At 29.3% G+C, this 17,434-nt stretch overlaps 2 pseudogenes; one reads left to right on the top strand and one right to left on the bottom strand.

Moving 5' to 3' along the window:
• Positions 1-4,467: 4,467 nt before the first annotated feature.
• On the bottom strand, positions 4,468-6,463 carry LOC149876988 (E3 SUMO-protein ligase KIAA1586-like; annotated as a pseudogene).
• Positions 6,464-11,190: 4,727 nt separating this feature from the next.
• On the top strand, positions 11,191-12,488 carry LOC149876987 (uncharacterized; annotated as a pseudogene).
• The last annotated feature ends 4,946 nt before the right edge of the window (positions 12,489-17,434 follow it).

Genomic DNA, 17,434 nt, shown 5'->3' with positions numbered 1-17,434 from the left:
TTTTTAATTTTATTTCTTTTTAATACTATATATTTATTTATTTTTTTAATTTCATATTTTATTTTTTAATTTTATCTTTTTTCTTAAATTTTAATGAAAATTAAGGTTTTTTACAAATACTGACAAAACTAATTATTTTAAACAAACTTGGTTTCCTCAATACTAAAACTATATATATATATATATATATATATATATATATATATATATATATATATATATATATATATATATATATATATATATATATATATATATGGGCAATTCCATTTTTAACTTACGTTACACGCGCAACAACTTTATTAAATATTTGCATATTTAAACTTTAAATTAAATTTTTAGCTGATTTTTATGAAAGCTGTCAGTCTAAAGAATAAAACAAGCTAAAAAGTTTTGAGTCTGGCTAAAAGAGGGCGAATTTATTACCGAAAATGCCACTTAACTTACGTTACGCAGAAAACAAGGTAAAAAAAGTGTTGCAACTTTTAGGTCGAATATTTGCGAACAATTAATCAGGATCGTGTTAGAAATTTTTACAAGATGTTGAGAATTCAATACTAATTACAATGATAAAAAAAAAATTATCAGAGGTGACCGGCAAAGAAAGATATACTTGTTTTCTTGATACTAGGTTTTTAACTTACGTTACATCACTTACGTTACCTTGCGATTATTTTTGTGGAATTTTTATATCTATTATTTCGTGATAGATTTTTTAGAGTTATGTAACAAAAGAACGGCAGTTGTATTAAAACTCATTCATTCAAAGTAATTAACAAAAGTAATTTTCAATAACTGGTGACTCTCTACTGACAGATTTTTTTGTAGATATTAATGAAGTTTTTAAATTGTTAACACTTTTTTTCCGAAGCGCAAGAGCAACTTAAAAAATTACATTTGGTATGACAACTTTATTAATTTTTATTGAGTTATTCAAATAAGAAAATGTTACAGTTATTCGAAAATTTTACTTAAACTTATAATTTTTATGTGCCCGCTTAATTTTTTAAAATGCTGCTAACTATTTACTCTCCCCTGCTGAATAAACGGGAGGGGGTGGGGGTCTTAATAAACAGGAGGGTCGGAAACTTTTCTAAAATCTAATAAACTTTAATAATAACGTTTAATAAAACGGGAAGGTCAAAGTTTTAAAAAGCTTAAAATATTTTTATTGGTTGGTTGTTCATATTTTCATCTAATATTGAGAGAAACTTTTTCTCAAAGTAAAAAAATAAGAAAATATTTTATATTGCTTCAAAATTATTAAACGGGGGGGTGGGGGTGGGGGGTCCTAATAAGCTCCGAGGATTCGGAAAAAAATTAAAGAATTAATAAACGTCCCCTCTTGTTTATTCGGCTGGCGAGAGTACATTAAAATCTTTTAAAAAGATTTTGACGCTAAAACTGCTCGAACAACTTTGAAAACACCAAAGTGGATGGAATCAAAATATTTAATTTCATTTAGTTTCAATAACGTGAAAAAAGGTTTGCTTGCTGTTGGTTGTTTTGTGTTATTATTATTATTATTATTTTTTTTTTTTGGGGGGGGGGGGTGTGTGTGTGTGTGTGCTAAAATATGCGACATACTTTTAATGAGAGAGGGGTGCATGTATATCTGATCGTTTGTGACAGGAGGCAGGGGTTAAAATTGACAAATATTGGGTGACATACTTTAAGGACGCCCCCTTAATTCCATTTACAAACCATTTGTTTTAGGAAAACAAAAATATAAAGTGAATAAGAATATAATTTAAAATAAAAATGGTTACATCTTTTTATTTGTTTTAAATACTAAACACGTCACGGTGAAGTTTTTTCTGCTATGATCTGGATCTTACCGACATAAAAGTAGTGGGATTTAGAGATATCTTTCACTTTTTTGGCTTGCTGGATAATTTGAGATAGTTTGAGTGCACAATTTCGCGCTGACTTTTCTTCCTCTGACAAATATAGAACTTTGACATTTATGTCTTGAATAGCATTCACAAAATCATTAGCTGATTGGATTTCAATTTTTCCAGACTTTACTCTGTTGGTTGCCAAACGTTTTACAGTAGCCCCAACGCCATCGACAACTCCTTTGCCGTGCATTGCTGCAAAAAAATGCCAAAATATTATTCTGTTAAATTTCTTTTCAAAGTGCATTATTGCGCTCATCACGACTTTATTTTTAAACTGCGATGTAGCATTATCGCTAAAATGTGAATTTCTTGGGTATTAAATGAAATAAACTCCAATAACTTATCCAAATTTGTAATTAAGGAGGTCTTTGTGTGATCCAGAGAGTCAGATGCAATGGTGAAAGTTTTAAGATTTTTTTGCCAAATAGCTGCAGTTAAAAGAGAAATATGATTTTGGCCATAGTGTGCTGCTTGAGGCTCATTCTGACTAAAACACTTAAAATTTTCTGCATAGTCAACCTGAATAGTAGCAACATTCAATGATGGATTCATGGATTTAGTAATGCTTAGTTTAAAACATTTAGATTGGTTACCCTTGATATTGGCATGAGTTGTGAATTTTTCTCTCATACTCATGTGAGCAATCAATTCTTTACCACTTCCAAACTTTTTAACTTTTTCGATTACAGCGTAACGCTTTTCATTTGGTTTCTGCCATTGGTACCAACTTGTTTCAAAGTTAAGGGGTTCAATGGTGGCCAGGAATTGCTGGAAAAACTTTAGATCTTTGCATTTGTTGCATTTGTTGTAGAAACAATCATTTAATGAGTCCTTACAAACAAAATTTTGAGACATATCTTTCCCAATTTTAATGTTAGACAACAGTAAACGATCAACTTTCACCAAGGAATCCAAAGCAAATCGCATATTTTCGTGGTAAGTACAAACGCATACATTATGAGGCAAATTTGCGATAGATCGAACGTTTACTGGTCGTAATTCACAAAACCTGCTTAATCCAATCTTGATATCTAAGTGATCATGTTTAAAAAGTTGGTACGCTTCTTTCATGGTTAAAAGAAGGTGACGAACTTGGATCTTAATCTTCTTTCCATTTTCAATTACTGATACAAAGTCCCTAACATTTGGAGACAGTCGACTAATGTCATCTTCGCAGTAGAACCTTTTTACTTTTATTTCTACTTCAGTTAAAGCTGGATTATTCACGCTATTTAATGGAAGAGTAGTTTCTTTGTTGAATGATCCATTCAGCAATGTGGCTAGGACTTCGTAACGTTGTGCGGGATCTTTGGGCAATGATTTCTAGACTTTCTTGAGCAATTTCCCTTTTGTTTGAACACTCATAATGGTAGAAAAATTAACTGTTTTTGAAGAATCTTTCTTTTTGATTCGATACTTTCGGACTCTTTCCTTTATTTTTTCTCTTTCTTTCATTTTTTTTTCCGGATCTTGTTTTATTCGTTGACGATGAGCTTTTTGGTGATCAGAATTCATATTTTTTTTCCGTTCGGAATCACGCTGGCGATAAGCAGCTTGATAAGTTTTAACTCTCTGTTTAGAACTTTTAGCCATTTTAAAATGCAAAGCAAATTTTGCTAAGTTTTGCTTGAATAACTTTTAATTAATCAAAACTTATTGGCGTATAAAGAATAAAAAAAAAAAAACCTTTAGGGAATTGCGATGTAAAATAGTTTTCGTCTTTATAAACAACCGTAACTTTAAAAATTTTTTGTTTTTTTCAAACCCCTTGGGAGTTGCGATGAAAATCGTTTTTTTTATGTTAAAAAACTTTACGAAAAAAGCGCTAAAACTTTTGGAAATAAATGTAGTTTTAACTTACGTTACACAAATTCAAAATGAAAATGTGCCTTAACTAAGCATCGTTATTCAAAAATCTTAATGTATAATTATAAGATTTAATATTCTTTCACATATAATATTACAAAATTTAAGTTTTCAAACTAAATTTTCGAAAAAACAGAACTTGATCATGTTTTTGTTAACTTACGTTACATGAAAATTGCAAAAGTTATTTTATTATTTTTTTGAAATATATTTATCTTTTGAAGAAAAAAATCTGACCAACAAGAAATTGAACATCTTAGCTCCATTATCACTTTAAAATATTTCGGAATATACAAAAAAAATCATGGGTAAAATAACATTTTACAGTGGTACTTTTTTAACATGCATCAATGAGAAAAACCGTAACTTTCGGAGCCATAAAAATGACTTAAATACATTTATTTTAGAACTAAAGGTATATTTTAAATAAACTTTCATGTGTCTACATCAATATTCATTTGTTAAAAACTGACAAAAAAGAGTTTAAAATTTGACTACTTTTTCAGTTTCCGCCGTGGAATTGCCCATATATATATATATATACACAGTGCTCGAAGTGGGAAAAAAAAGGTAGCGGGATGGTTTTTAATATTTTCTAATCACCATCCCACTTATCCTAAAATTATAGATTTCGTATTTTGTGTAGATTAAATAAAGGAATTATAAATCCCTAGAGTATCCCTATAGTAAAAAACCTATATTAAAAAAACAACTTGAGGTCCGTTATATTCTTAAGAGACTGTCACCGTAAAATATTGAGCTGAGTTTCATATCAAACGTCATTAAGCAATCAAAAAACAATGGTATATTTAAACATTTTATTTTTAAACAAGTCTTATTTTTTTATATTTACCAATTTTTAAATAATTGAAAAAAAATTCAGTCAGAATATCTTCCAAAATGTTTCACTTTCATTTTAGACTTTAATGCCGGCGCTTCACAATTCCTAAAATTAGCATCGCGATGTCCTTTCCCAAACCACTTAATGACATAATCCTTTGGATCGAAATGCGTAATTGGTGGACCTACTAATGAAATGAACATTAAACTCGACACAGTTTTTATTAATAAAGAGTTTCGCAAGGAAGATAAGATTATATTCATAGTAGAAAAAGAACGCTCACATTCAGCTGTTAAAACAATCAAGGTATTTATAGCAGTTCTCAGAGGCTGAAGATTATTAGGGGTTTTATTACAGTCACCAGTGGAAATGTATTAGATATGGGGTTTTATTACAGTCACCAGTGGAAATGTATTAGACATGGGGTTTTATTACAGTCACCAGTGGAAATGTATTCACGAAACCCTTGGACTGCCGTAATTTCACAAATATTTAAAGTTTTTGCTAATTGTCTAATATCGTTATCTCCAAAGCATGGATCTTGGTCTGCAAACCATTGTGGCTAATCAAAAATTTGTAAATTTTTTATTAAATTATCCTATTTTTATTTGTTTGGATCATTTTCTTTGTCTTGTAAAGATTTATGCGCAGCTCTAGTTGTAAACATTCTAGAATCAAGATTTTCACTTAGTTTACTAAAAAATTCATTTTGATTAATTTTAGAAACTTTTCTGATCTGTAGTTTGACGCCTTTAAATTCAAACTTTTCTGCTGCAAGCTGCGTTTGCGAATAATATTCACCTGAATTATTTCTCATTGATTGAAATATATGGTATTTTAAGGTGATAAGCCGATGTGCATCAGTTAAAGAAGTTTGCCTATCTTGTAATTTTTTAGAAAGATGTTCTAGTTCTATTAAAGCATCTTAGTCCCATGTTGAGTATGAGATTGATATCACATAATTTATTTTTAATACCTGCATATTGGACTCTATCTCCTCCATTACGCCTTAAATCCAATGAAGATTCATGAAAGTGTTGATACAATGCTGCATAATTATTCCAAACAGCCATCACAGATCGAGCGCTAGACGACACCCATCTAGTGCCTAGAATTCGTCCAATGGAATTTAGTTTTACACTTAAAGCCATAGCAACAGTTTTCAGTTCTTTTTTGTTTTTAGGAGATGCACTGTAAATGGAATATAATTTATCAAAAAGCTTTTCATGTGACAAATTGGTAAGATATCGCGCGCAACATCATTTACTGCTAACTCTAATCGGTGATTGCTACAAGGCCATAAAATTAAATTAGGAAACTGATTCAAAAGTAACTGGGCCACGCCTGCCTTTTTGCCAAGCATATTAGAAGCACCATCACATGCAAAAGACACCCAATTACGTAATAAAAAATTGTTGTCAAAACCAAAATCGTGTAAAGCACATATAAAAGAGTTTGCAATAGACGAGGCTTCTGTATTTTTTAATTCGATAAGATCAAAATAGATACTATTGACAATATTTATTTCTGGAATGTTCACTCTCAAGCAGATTGACAGAGCAGACTTTTTGCTCATCGTGGTAGATTCGTCTATCATAAACCCTACTTTACTATCGTTATGAAGAATATATTTTACAGGCTTAGTGCGCATTTCATTTGCAATGTGATAAATCATATCAGCGCATGCGTGATCAGATTGTAAAATACGTCCCATGTCTAAACCATTTTCTACCTGTAATAATATTAGTTCTTTCAAATCAGAAAATGGACGATTCCTTTTTGCAATGTGATAAACAGTGCGAAATATGCGGTAGGTAGTTTCGTGCTGATTGATCTGCATTTTTGAACTAAACATCTCTATGGTGTTTTTTTTGGACTGAGAAATAATTTTACTAGCCTTTTGTGTGCAACTGATAGTTTATGGCTTGAAAGCTTTTTCCTCATTGATTGTTGTTTTTTTTCTTTTGTTTCGCCATACTCCTTAACGTTGCCAAGCGTCCACTCGCTAGCCAATTTTATTCCTTGAGATTTTTCGGCACCTAAATTACTTGCTGACTTACAAACAGAACAACCAAGACCTGTTAATGAAACTGTCAACCAGTCAAATGTTTTTAATTTCTCCTTCCACTGTAAAACAGACCAGTAATCTAGAAAAATACCATCACATTGAGGAAAGGATTGGCAAGTTTCAATACTCGAAAAATCTGTCACTTCTTTATTTATTTCAGTGTCATTTTCTAAATTACTTTTAGAACTATCACTGCTTAACTTTCTTTTCCTTCCGCTTGCTAGCCATTTATCCATATTTATAATAAGTAAATTTTTTTTAAATCATAACATTTAATGTTGAGTAAATCTACTGTGTACTATATTTTATTTCACCAAAAAAAACTCTAATGATAATTTAACGAAAAAAAAAGCCAATGTCGCTTTTTGTTGCTTGGTAACTTTTTATTTAAAATACAAAAGAAAAGACGCAATGTTTTATAATTATCAATTTAGTTTTTGAACTTTCTACCGCAAATTTTTAAATAACAACTGAGACTTTAGTTCATTTAAATTCGCATATTGCCGCAAACTTTAAAATTGTTTTTACAAGTTTATTTATAGGAGGAAAATAAAATAAAATTTCCATTAATTTATTATGTACCGGGATGGCATCCCACCCCAAAACATGCATTAAAAAAGGAGTGGGATGGTTTTCAAAATTTAAAAAGGTAACGGGATGGCATCCCGCCCCATCCCGCCTCACTTCGAGCACTGATAATAATAATAATAATAATAATAATAATAATAATAATAATAATAATAATAATAATAATAATAATAATAATAATAATAATAATAATAATAATAATAATAATAATAATAATAATAATAATAATAATAATAATAATAATAATAATAATAATAATAATAATAATAATAATAATAATAATAATAATAATAATAATAATAATAATAATAATAATAGTAATAATAATAATAATAGTAATAATAATAATAATAATAATAATAATAATAATAATAATAATAATAATAATAATAATAATAATAATAATAATAATAATAATAATAATAATAATATTAATAATAATAATAGTAATAATAATAATAATAATAATAATAATAATAATAATAATAATAATAATAATAATAATAATAATAATAATAGTAATAATAATAATAATAATAATAACAACAACAACAACAACAACAACAACAACAACAACAACAATAATAATAATAGTAATAATATAAATAATAATAATAATAACAATAATAATAGTAATATTATTAGTAATAAAAAGAACAACAAAAACTGCTACAACAATGACAACAACAATGATAACAAGAAGAACAATAATAACAGCAACACTAATAATATTATTGAGAAAAATTGAGGTTGTTCACATAGTGATTTATTTAATGTATTTTGCGTTTTATTTCCTTAATTTAACTAAAATGATTCAATTTTACTTAATTTCTTGAACTCCGTAATAATTTTTCTTTTCTTCAGTTACTTTCGACATGATTTTTTTCTAACTTAAAGCAGTTTAAGACTGTTCATATCTAAAAAGGGGTTCAGGTGACATTAAATCACGTTTATTAAGTGGAATTATTTGAGAGTTAGTACTTCTCATCGAAATTGCTGATTCTCAATATTTTAAAAGCATCCTTTGAAAAGTAACAGAGTTTCTGCATAGAACTAAGTTCTTCAGAAAAAGAATTAGAAAGAACTTGAAAAATGCTGTCAGTATTATATATATGATGCGTTTATTTATATCATATCAAGGGGAATTATGTTTATGTAAGAATCGAGTGGCATTGAGATAATATCTCCCCTGTTGGCTATAATGTCACTCAAAGTTTTGCGAACTAACTCGATAAGTTTACGGAAGACTATTTCTCTTACACCGAAAGGAATGGTATAACTAAGTTTAAAACTTCGATCCATATATTCATTACAACTCAGACTGACATCTACCAAAAAAATTTCTGATGCACTTCTAAAAAAAACTTCTTTGCACTCCTAATCAAATTCTTGAGCATTTTGTGGCGTGAGTGACACTCACGATTTTGAAATTTAGATGAAAGTTTTGCACTCTAAATTGTGAACCCAGTTGTCGCCTCATGCGGTTTGTCTATCTTAGGTTTTTAAGATTTTTATACTTTCTGCTCTTCAATCAAAAACTCAAAATAAGAGAAGCGGTTGTTGCTTGGTTCAAGATTTCCCTCCCGCATCGGTTACCGCAAAATATACACGTAAAGTAGCAAAAATCGCGACTATTATTAGTGCATGGACATTGCGAGGACAATCTGATGCTTCAGGAACCAGAAAATTTTACAAAACGTTGAATGATACTTTTGATAACTTAAATACTTATAATATTGCAAATATTTTATAGTAAATTCTGTCTTTAAAAATGTCAAGTTTTTTGCTTGATAATATTGTAAGTTGTTTGCTAACTGCACAACAGAGTCGATTAGGTGACTAAGAAGTTAGAGAAAAGAAATCTAATGCAATCTGAAGGAGTATATCTAGTAGTTCTTAATGCAAAATTCTTAAACAAAATCACTTTCCCATAGTTTAAAAATAATTAAAAATAATTAAGTAAGCTATACTATACAGTTATAAAACGACTTGTAAATTACGAATCTAAACTAGTTGCAACAAAAGAAATGGTCGAATCGAATTGTAAAATAAGTCAAACTAAACCTGATTTTAATTTAGACAAAAAATAACAATTAGAGTACGCAAATAAGAGTTAATATTTTTTAAACACACTATGCAACTGAATTGAAAGAACAAGAGAGTAAACCTAAATTCTTTTATTAAAGATGACAAAATAAATTTTAAAAAAATACATCGTTTCTAAAAGAGGATACGCAATCAACACTGAGTTTTACATTTGGTGAGGCAATAAATACGACTTCTACTTGTGGATGAAGTATTTATTGACTGGATGAGGAATATTACCACCATCAACAGAACTGATAAAGATTAAATTGGACAGCGGGTCTCAGCGAGTAGACGATGTCCAAAAGTTTTAAGCAGAGAAGACTGTTGCCGTCTTTCCGAAGATTATTGAAAGTATTATATCACTATTTTGCATGGCATCCAAGGATGTTGGCTGGCTGCCGAGAATACACGGTCTATTTGGATGGATACAAATATTTTGAACGAAAGTTTCAGCTCCTTCTCTCTGAAATTCATTGAGTCAGACGGTGTCATCATTAAAATGATTATTAAAAACCGAGATGGAATAATTGATTTCAAGCCACTTTCAACTGTACTCAGACAATTTAAGCGATCAGTTAAAAAGGCACCAACTATCAATAAACCTGTTTTCCAACAATCTGGTCTGCTAACAGTAAAATATAAATAGGGGAACCTGTTGTACCTTTGACCACGTTGTACCTTTAGTCACTTCGTCCTGTTGGCCTACTATTATCATTTTGAAAAAATATGAAGTGCAATTTGAAATATTAGTTTATGACGACTCTTCTTAACGTAAAAGATCATGCTTGGGATAGATCATGTTGATCCATAAGAAATTATAATTTATGGCTCTTAAAAAGTAAATATTTGGGTTTATCTTATTTTGATAATAAGCCTGTCATAAAAAGTTGTTTGGTTAATGTATGATATTAACATTAAGGTGGTACTAAAGCTATTATTAAAACGTTAAATAATGTATTTGCAAATTAGAAGTTTTATATATAAAAAAACTAAAATAAACAAATTTTAAAATAATTTGTGACAAAAAAAAAAAATTTTTTTTGCCTCGCTTACCCAAATCTAAAAACAGATAAAAAGAAAAATACGTAGAATGCAATATCTCAAGATAGGGTCATTTATTTGCTCCAAAACTTTATAATAACATAGGTCCATATTGATATAGGAGTTGTACTAGAATCAGGGTTGGCAAAAACCCGGGTTTTTGAGCCAAAACCCTACCCAACTGGGTTTTTGCTGGATTTTTGGGTTATTGGTTTTTTGGGTTTTTGCTAAAACCAAATCTCTAATTTGATACAAATCTTTATTGACAAATTTGGATTAACTTATAGTTATCTAAAAGCTATTTTCATTTTTATAGGTATGTTGACTTATACAATAGCTAAGTTAGTAATTAGATTACATTTTTTTCAAATATTAATATAACTTTGAATAGAGATATCTTTTCAAAATTTTAGTTAAATGTAAAGTATAAGTAGATTACATATCCTTCAACATACCAAAATATAATTCAGGAGAAAGAAATAAGGCTAATGAGTGGAATGAAGTGACCATATTAGGTGATCAACCAAATAGAGTAAATATAATTATTGCAAAGAGAGCATAACTAAAAAAATAGAAAGGATTAAGAGCCATTTGGACAAATGCAGAAGAAAAAAAAAAGGAAGTGCAAATGATTCCACAGAACTGATATATTTAGCAATATATCAGTTTTAGAGTCAAGGTCATCTATATCTGCAGCATCAAATAAGTCTAACCAATCAGAAGATGAAGAACAAGTTTGTTTCAGCTTTATTAGTGATACTTCTTTTTCTTCAATTTTTCATTCAAATCCAGTCAACATGCAACGACAAACATCCATTTCTAACTTTGTTGCTACAACAACAAGTAATCAAAAGGATGAACTGGATTTGCAAGTCGCAAGGTTTTACTTTTCAGCAAATATACCATTCAAAGTAGTAGAAAATCTTGAATTTACCAAACTAATTAAAAAACTAAGACATAGATACGAGCCACCAAATAGAAAACAGATATCTTCAGAACTCTTAGCAAAGGTAAATAAAGAAGTAACCAATTCAATGAAAAGTGGTCTTGCTGATGATTGTGCTGTTACCCTAACTCAAGATGGTTGGAGTACAGTCAGTAATGATCCTATAATGGCTCATAGTATCCATAATGGATTAATTGACAATCTTTCAATACAGAGAGAAGCAATTAATTTACAAGCACAACTAAAAGTTATTGGTGCTGCATTAGATAAGGTTTATAATTTAGTTTATTTAGTTATTTGCTAGATGTATTAAATTTGAATATAGTAAATATATCAAAACTACATATTTCTGGCACCATTAACTTTATTTACATAATTATAAACTAAGTTACTGTGTTTGGTGTAGTTGCAGGCAGATGATACAACGTTGTCTGAAGCAGTTGAGATTTGGCAAAGCCTCATACATGATAAAAAATTGGCTCTGTACAAAGATGATCTTTTAAAGAGGTTTAAGAAAGCAATCATTCCATGTCATTTTCTGGCTAAATTAACAAATCCAAAATATGAAGATAACATACCATAAAATTGTAAAAAAAATTAAAAAATTGAATGTGATCAAATTTAAACAAATAATAGAGTTCCCCAATATTAAAATTTTTGTTTAAATTTACTAATCTTATACCCTTACTTATATAATGATATGTTATACTAATATGATAAAATATACAATATTTACTTAGGAGGAACATTGAATAGAAGTCAAGAAGAAGAAGCTGTGGAATGGTTGAATGAAATCTATCCTGAATTTATGCCTAGTTACTATGCATTTAAACTAAAAGATGCTAATTCTTTTCCTACATATTTATTTAATGATAGTGTAAAAAGCACAATCTCAGCAACAAATTGGTGGAGAGTCATAGAAATGAAGGAGTCTATGTCTTCAAAATTACCTGCAAATTTTGTAAGGTTTTTACGGCAGTTACACACTTATCCTGCTAGTTCTGGATCCATAGAAAGATTTTTCTCATCCTTCGGTATGATTTGGAGCAAAATTAAAATCGCTTAGGAATAAAAAAAGCTGAAACGCTTGTACGAATTTACAGACATTTAAGATGAAGATGCACAATTGCTGATGAAGAAATTCTTTGATGATTTTGTTTGATGATTTTTAAATTTTTAAGTTTAAATATTGCTGTTCCAAGGGGAAATAAAAATATCTTATTTATGAAATGTATAATACTAAACTCCTTATTTCATTATCATTAGGATAATTGTTGAGCGGTATCTAACCTATTGTGTTAAATGCAAACTAATTTGAGAACGAAAAAGTTATAAATGAAAAACTTGAGACCAAAAACCCAGCAAGTTGGGTTTTTGGTGGGTTTTTTCTCTTGGGTTTTTGGGTGGGTTTTTGGGTTTGGGTTTTTGGGTACCAACCCTGACTAGGTTCATCTACTGTATGCATATAGTTTAGGAGTAAAGGCAATTTTACCATTTTGAACCAGCTGAGGGTGCCAGGTGGGGACATATCAGGCATTTTTTTATGAACTATTTTGTATTAGAAACTAATTCTATTACAACTGCTGCATAGGAATATAATGAGTATATTTTGAAAATTTCATTGTAATTGTACCTTTAGATCTTGAGATATTTAATTCTGCGTAATCGTGTATATTGAAAATTTTCAAATGGCAAAAAACACATTTTAAAAACAATAAACTTTCCCAGTCTACTACCAACCACCAATAGAATAAGCTGGTTGTTTTTCTGATTCATTTTCAATGTCTAAGTAATTTCTTATATTTTTAAGGATTTTTCTTTGTTGTATTACTTTTTTCGATGATCTTCTCATATTTCTGATTCGTTCACTGTTTTTTTTAATAAATCCTTTATTCATAAATTGCCCGACAGGAATTTTTAAACGTTCAAAAACTTTGCTAATACCAGTAATACCTTCATTAAACTTTAGTATTGCAGATGAAACTCTAATCTACAAAACCTTTTTCCAAAAAAATAGTTTTGGGGCATTTTTTCCATATTATAGAATTTAAAGCTTCATTGTTGTTTTGAGTTTGTCTGTGTAAACATTTGGAAAGTATTTCATCGCTTGAAAGATCATGAAAAATTGGGAGAAGAACAGCTTTGATTGACAATGGTATATTCAATGTGGGTTTGTATTTGTTTTGATTATTAAACCTATCTGTTTGCCACAAGCACCAACTGTTTTTGGATTGAGGGCAGAATTGATGGCGTTCGATGGGATTACTTATATTACTATTATGAAATAACACAGCTCAAACAGATTTCTTCATTGGGTATAATAGTTTATTCTGCCTAATTTCCATTTATAACTTTATCTATCAATCTTCCTGCTCCATTTAATTTTTTTCCATCACTTAGTATTTTTCCCTTTATACATTGAAGCAAACTGCGGCATCGTGTACCTAATCACTTCTGAACGTATCCAACACATTCGAATTTTTCAATTGTTATTTCTTCGCCATATGGTTTAGAAGACTTGACTTCATTAAAAGATGATGTGTCATCATCACCATTATATGAAGTGTAACGCAAACCATAATTTTTTATTGATCGACGAAACATTAAAATAGCACCAGCAACCTCCATAGAACCTGAAGATGTTTTGTGATTTGCTTAGCAGATATGATTTTTTTTGCCGGTTCAGGTACCCTGGTTCGTTTTTTTTCCCTTTCCACATGGTACATCTTTTGCAACATTTGGATAAAACTGCTGTGTCTAAACACTTTCCATTTTCTCTTGAAATCAAAGTTACAACACTGTTCATTGACGAATACCCACGTTTTTGCCATGTATCATCAACTGAGACCTGGCAATTTGTAATGCTATTTTTATCAAAAGTATTGGTAGCAAGTAAACTCTTTGTTTCTAAAACTGCATTGCTCATGCTTTCTGAAGCTGCATCGTTATAAAAAGTATGTAATTTATTATTTAATAATTGATATCCAGGAAATGATAATGGTGTTGGCATGTTCATAATGTTTGCAAATGTACGGATTCCCTGATAACCTTGACCAATCTCACAAAAAGCTATAACCATTTGATAATTAATGCAGCTTACAGCTTTTCCTAAAATAAATTTATTTGTTTTCTATGTGCTTTCAAATTCATATTTCCAGTCACAATTTGTGCAATTTAAACATAAAAGATACGAAAATCCCTTCCTCTTTTGGAAATTATTTGATAAAGTTACTGTTTTCCTACATTTAGGACAAAAAGCTCATTCTGAAGAATTGAAAAGTTTATAAGAATGTTATAATCATCGTTGTTACTAAATGAACTACTGAATTTTTTGTTTTTAAGTTTTTTTTCATTTGAACAAGGTTTTTTGAATTGCATGGTTTTATCGTCAAGCTTGTTGTTTTTTGTGAATCTGTTACCTTTAAATTTCATATTTTTGTTTGCTTTTAAAGACTTTGGCATCTTTAAAAACCAACTAATATACTTAACAAACGTTTTTATAATTCTAAATAAAATAAATAAGGAACAGCACCAAACAATCAATTATTGTATTTGTAGTTAGGTGTCTGATTCATTTTAGAATTTGAAACTTGCAGTTGTGATTTAATGAAAATAATGTGGTTTTAGCTAATGGATTTAAGACATTTTATAAAAAAAAAAATTATTTGCAATATTCAATGTGACCCCCTGTTTAAAAACATGGATATATTGCTAGATTTTGGGGCAAAATAAAATCTTGCTTGGCGTTGCTAAATCGTTGCTAAGCGAATAAAGTTATACCTGGTTTTTTAAAAATCTTACATCTCTTAATATTATTAAAAAAACATATCAAAGTTATGGATATTTGAAACCAGAATTGAATTCTACATATGTTGAAATAAAAATCCCAAAATCTTTTTTTTTAATGATTTTAACGCTTTAGTACCACCTTTTTTGGTTATGGAAAAGTTTAGATGATAATTTCTTAACTTAAATGGGGATTGATATGATAATTGTTAAAGAAACCCATCTCGTGTACCTTTGACCAGCGTAGGACATTGTACCTTTGACTGGTCCATGTTGGATTTTGACATTTTACAAACTTAAAGAGGCCAGTTTTATGAAAACTATCATAAAATTCATGTACTTATGTATAGTTGCCTGATGATCAATTTTAATGATTAAGTTAGTTGGCAGCTGTAGCAATTTGATAATCAGGTTGATTATATAACTTTACTTAATTTCTATAGATCCATAAGGAAGGCAGAAAAATATATAATCATTTCCGTTAATATGTTTTTGTTTAAAATATGAAGGAGCTAGGTTGATGTTTTTCTCAAGAAGATGCTATGATAAACTAAAGTAAAACCACAGCTAATGTTTATTGGAAGATCCTCTGGATTAAATAAAGAAACCATAAGAATTATGTAAAAGTTATAAAAATGTTTCAATATATTATCATTTTGAACCATCAAACATTTAAAACTGTGATGCAACAGGATTTTCCACAGTTCACATACCACCAAAAAATCATAGCTTCAAAAGGCAAAAACGTGTAGGAAGAATTACTAGAGCAGAATGAGGCAACAGTGCAATAACCATTTCAGCAATTAATGCTACTGGAAATAACATCCCACCATTACTTGTATTTCCATGTGCTAAATTTAAGGAACACATGCTGAATGGTGCTCCTCCTAATGTATGACCTTTGGTTGAAAAACCAGTTCTTTTGTTAATGGATAATCATGAAATTCATGTGAACATATCTATTATTGAGCTGTTCTGGCGTAATTTTAATGACATTTCATCCTCACGCAACCCACAAAATGCAACCCCTATTAAAAATTTCTTTATAGCAATGCTATGAATAATTGGATGATATCTCTAGGAAATACTGTTAAAGTTACAATTTATGATATATTATACCTTGTTGGTCAAGCTTCTCATGCTTTTGTACCAAATAATATGATTAACAGTCTTAAATGTATTGGGTTTTTTCCCTTTATTGAAAATATTTTTACTGAAATTTATTTCTTGGCTGCAAATGTTGTTGATAACCCAATAGTGGATATTAAGTTTGCGTTTTTAATGATATTATCAAAGTTAAAACCACTCCTTGCAATTTGCCATCAACATCAATTGTTTCAACTAAAATAATACAACCTACCCAAAAGCCAAATTAGGAAAGACAACTATTACGAAAAAGCCAAATTAGGAAAGACAACTATTACGAAAAGATACGAGGGAAAATCACGTACTTTAACTGATACACTTGAAATGAAAGTTATAATAAAAATGTCAAAAAAACCTCTCCAAGACAAATAAAACTAATACCAAAACTAGTTCATTATCAAGTATATTTACTCCAAAATCAATTTCATCATAGCTTTTACCATTTAAATGGTAAAAGATATGATGAAATTGATTTTGGAGTAAATATTCTTGATAATGAACTAGAAGAAGCAAACAAGAAAAGTGAAATAATTTCGCGAAATTTGAAAGTGGAAAGAAATACTCCTGACATTAAGTATCAGAAGTTATTGAAGTTTTGTTGGTTTAGTTTAAAAAATTTAATATCTTAAGAAGTTAGGGGACAATAAATATACACGAGATGAAAAATATTTCTGACTTAGAAGTGAAGATATTAAAATAAAAATTTTACTACCATTTTTTGGTCATAGATCATCTAATCATTATCTTATGTTTGATTTTGATTTAACATCTTTTACTGTAAAGTAATATTTAATATACTATATTCTTTTAACTTCCTATTTTTCATCATCTGCATTCTAATATTTCACTTAAGCATTGCATTATGATCATAGTTAAATGAATATGGCAGCTAAAGATTGTGGTTGTGGTTGGATTTTAAAAGATTCCTGTTACAAACCTATTTAAGGGAGATTCGTGTACCTCTACCCAGATTTTTAGTATGATCACTTCATACCTTTACTTCCTTTTGACAACGATATAATTACTTAAAATATAAAATTCCGTCAAGTCAAAGGATTCTAAAATCAGTGACTCTAGGTACAATTAGTCCATTTTGTACATAGGCCATCAACTAGTATTCCTAACTAAAGAATTATATTTTTGCTCTTAAATCTAAAATTATA

Source organism: Hydra viridissima, unplaced genomic scaffold (assembly GCF_058129835.1).
Source record: "Hydra viridissima isolate aposymbiotic clone 2 unplaced genomic scaffold, HvirCarnegie_v1 scaffold_17, whole genome shotgun sequence".
NCBI lineage: Eukaryota > Metazoa > Cnidaria > Hydrozoa > Anthoathecata > Hydridae > Hydra > Hydra viridissima.
Note: the sequence above shows the minus strand (reverse complement) of the source record. Positions and strands in the feature narration are given on the sequence as shown.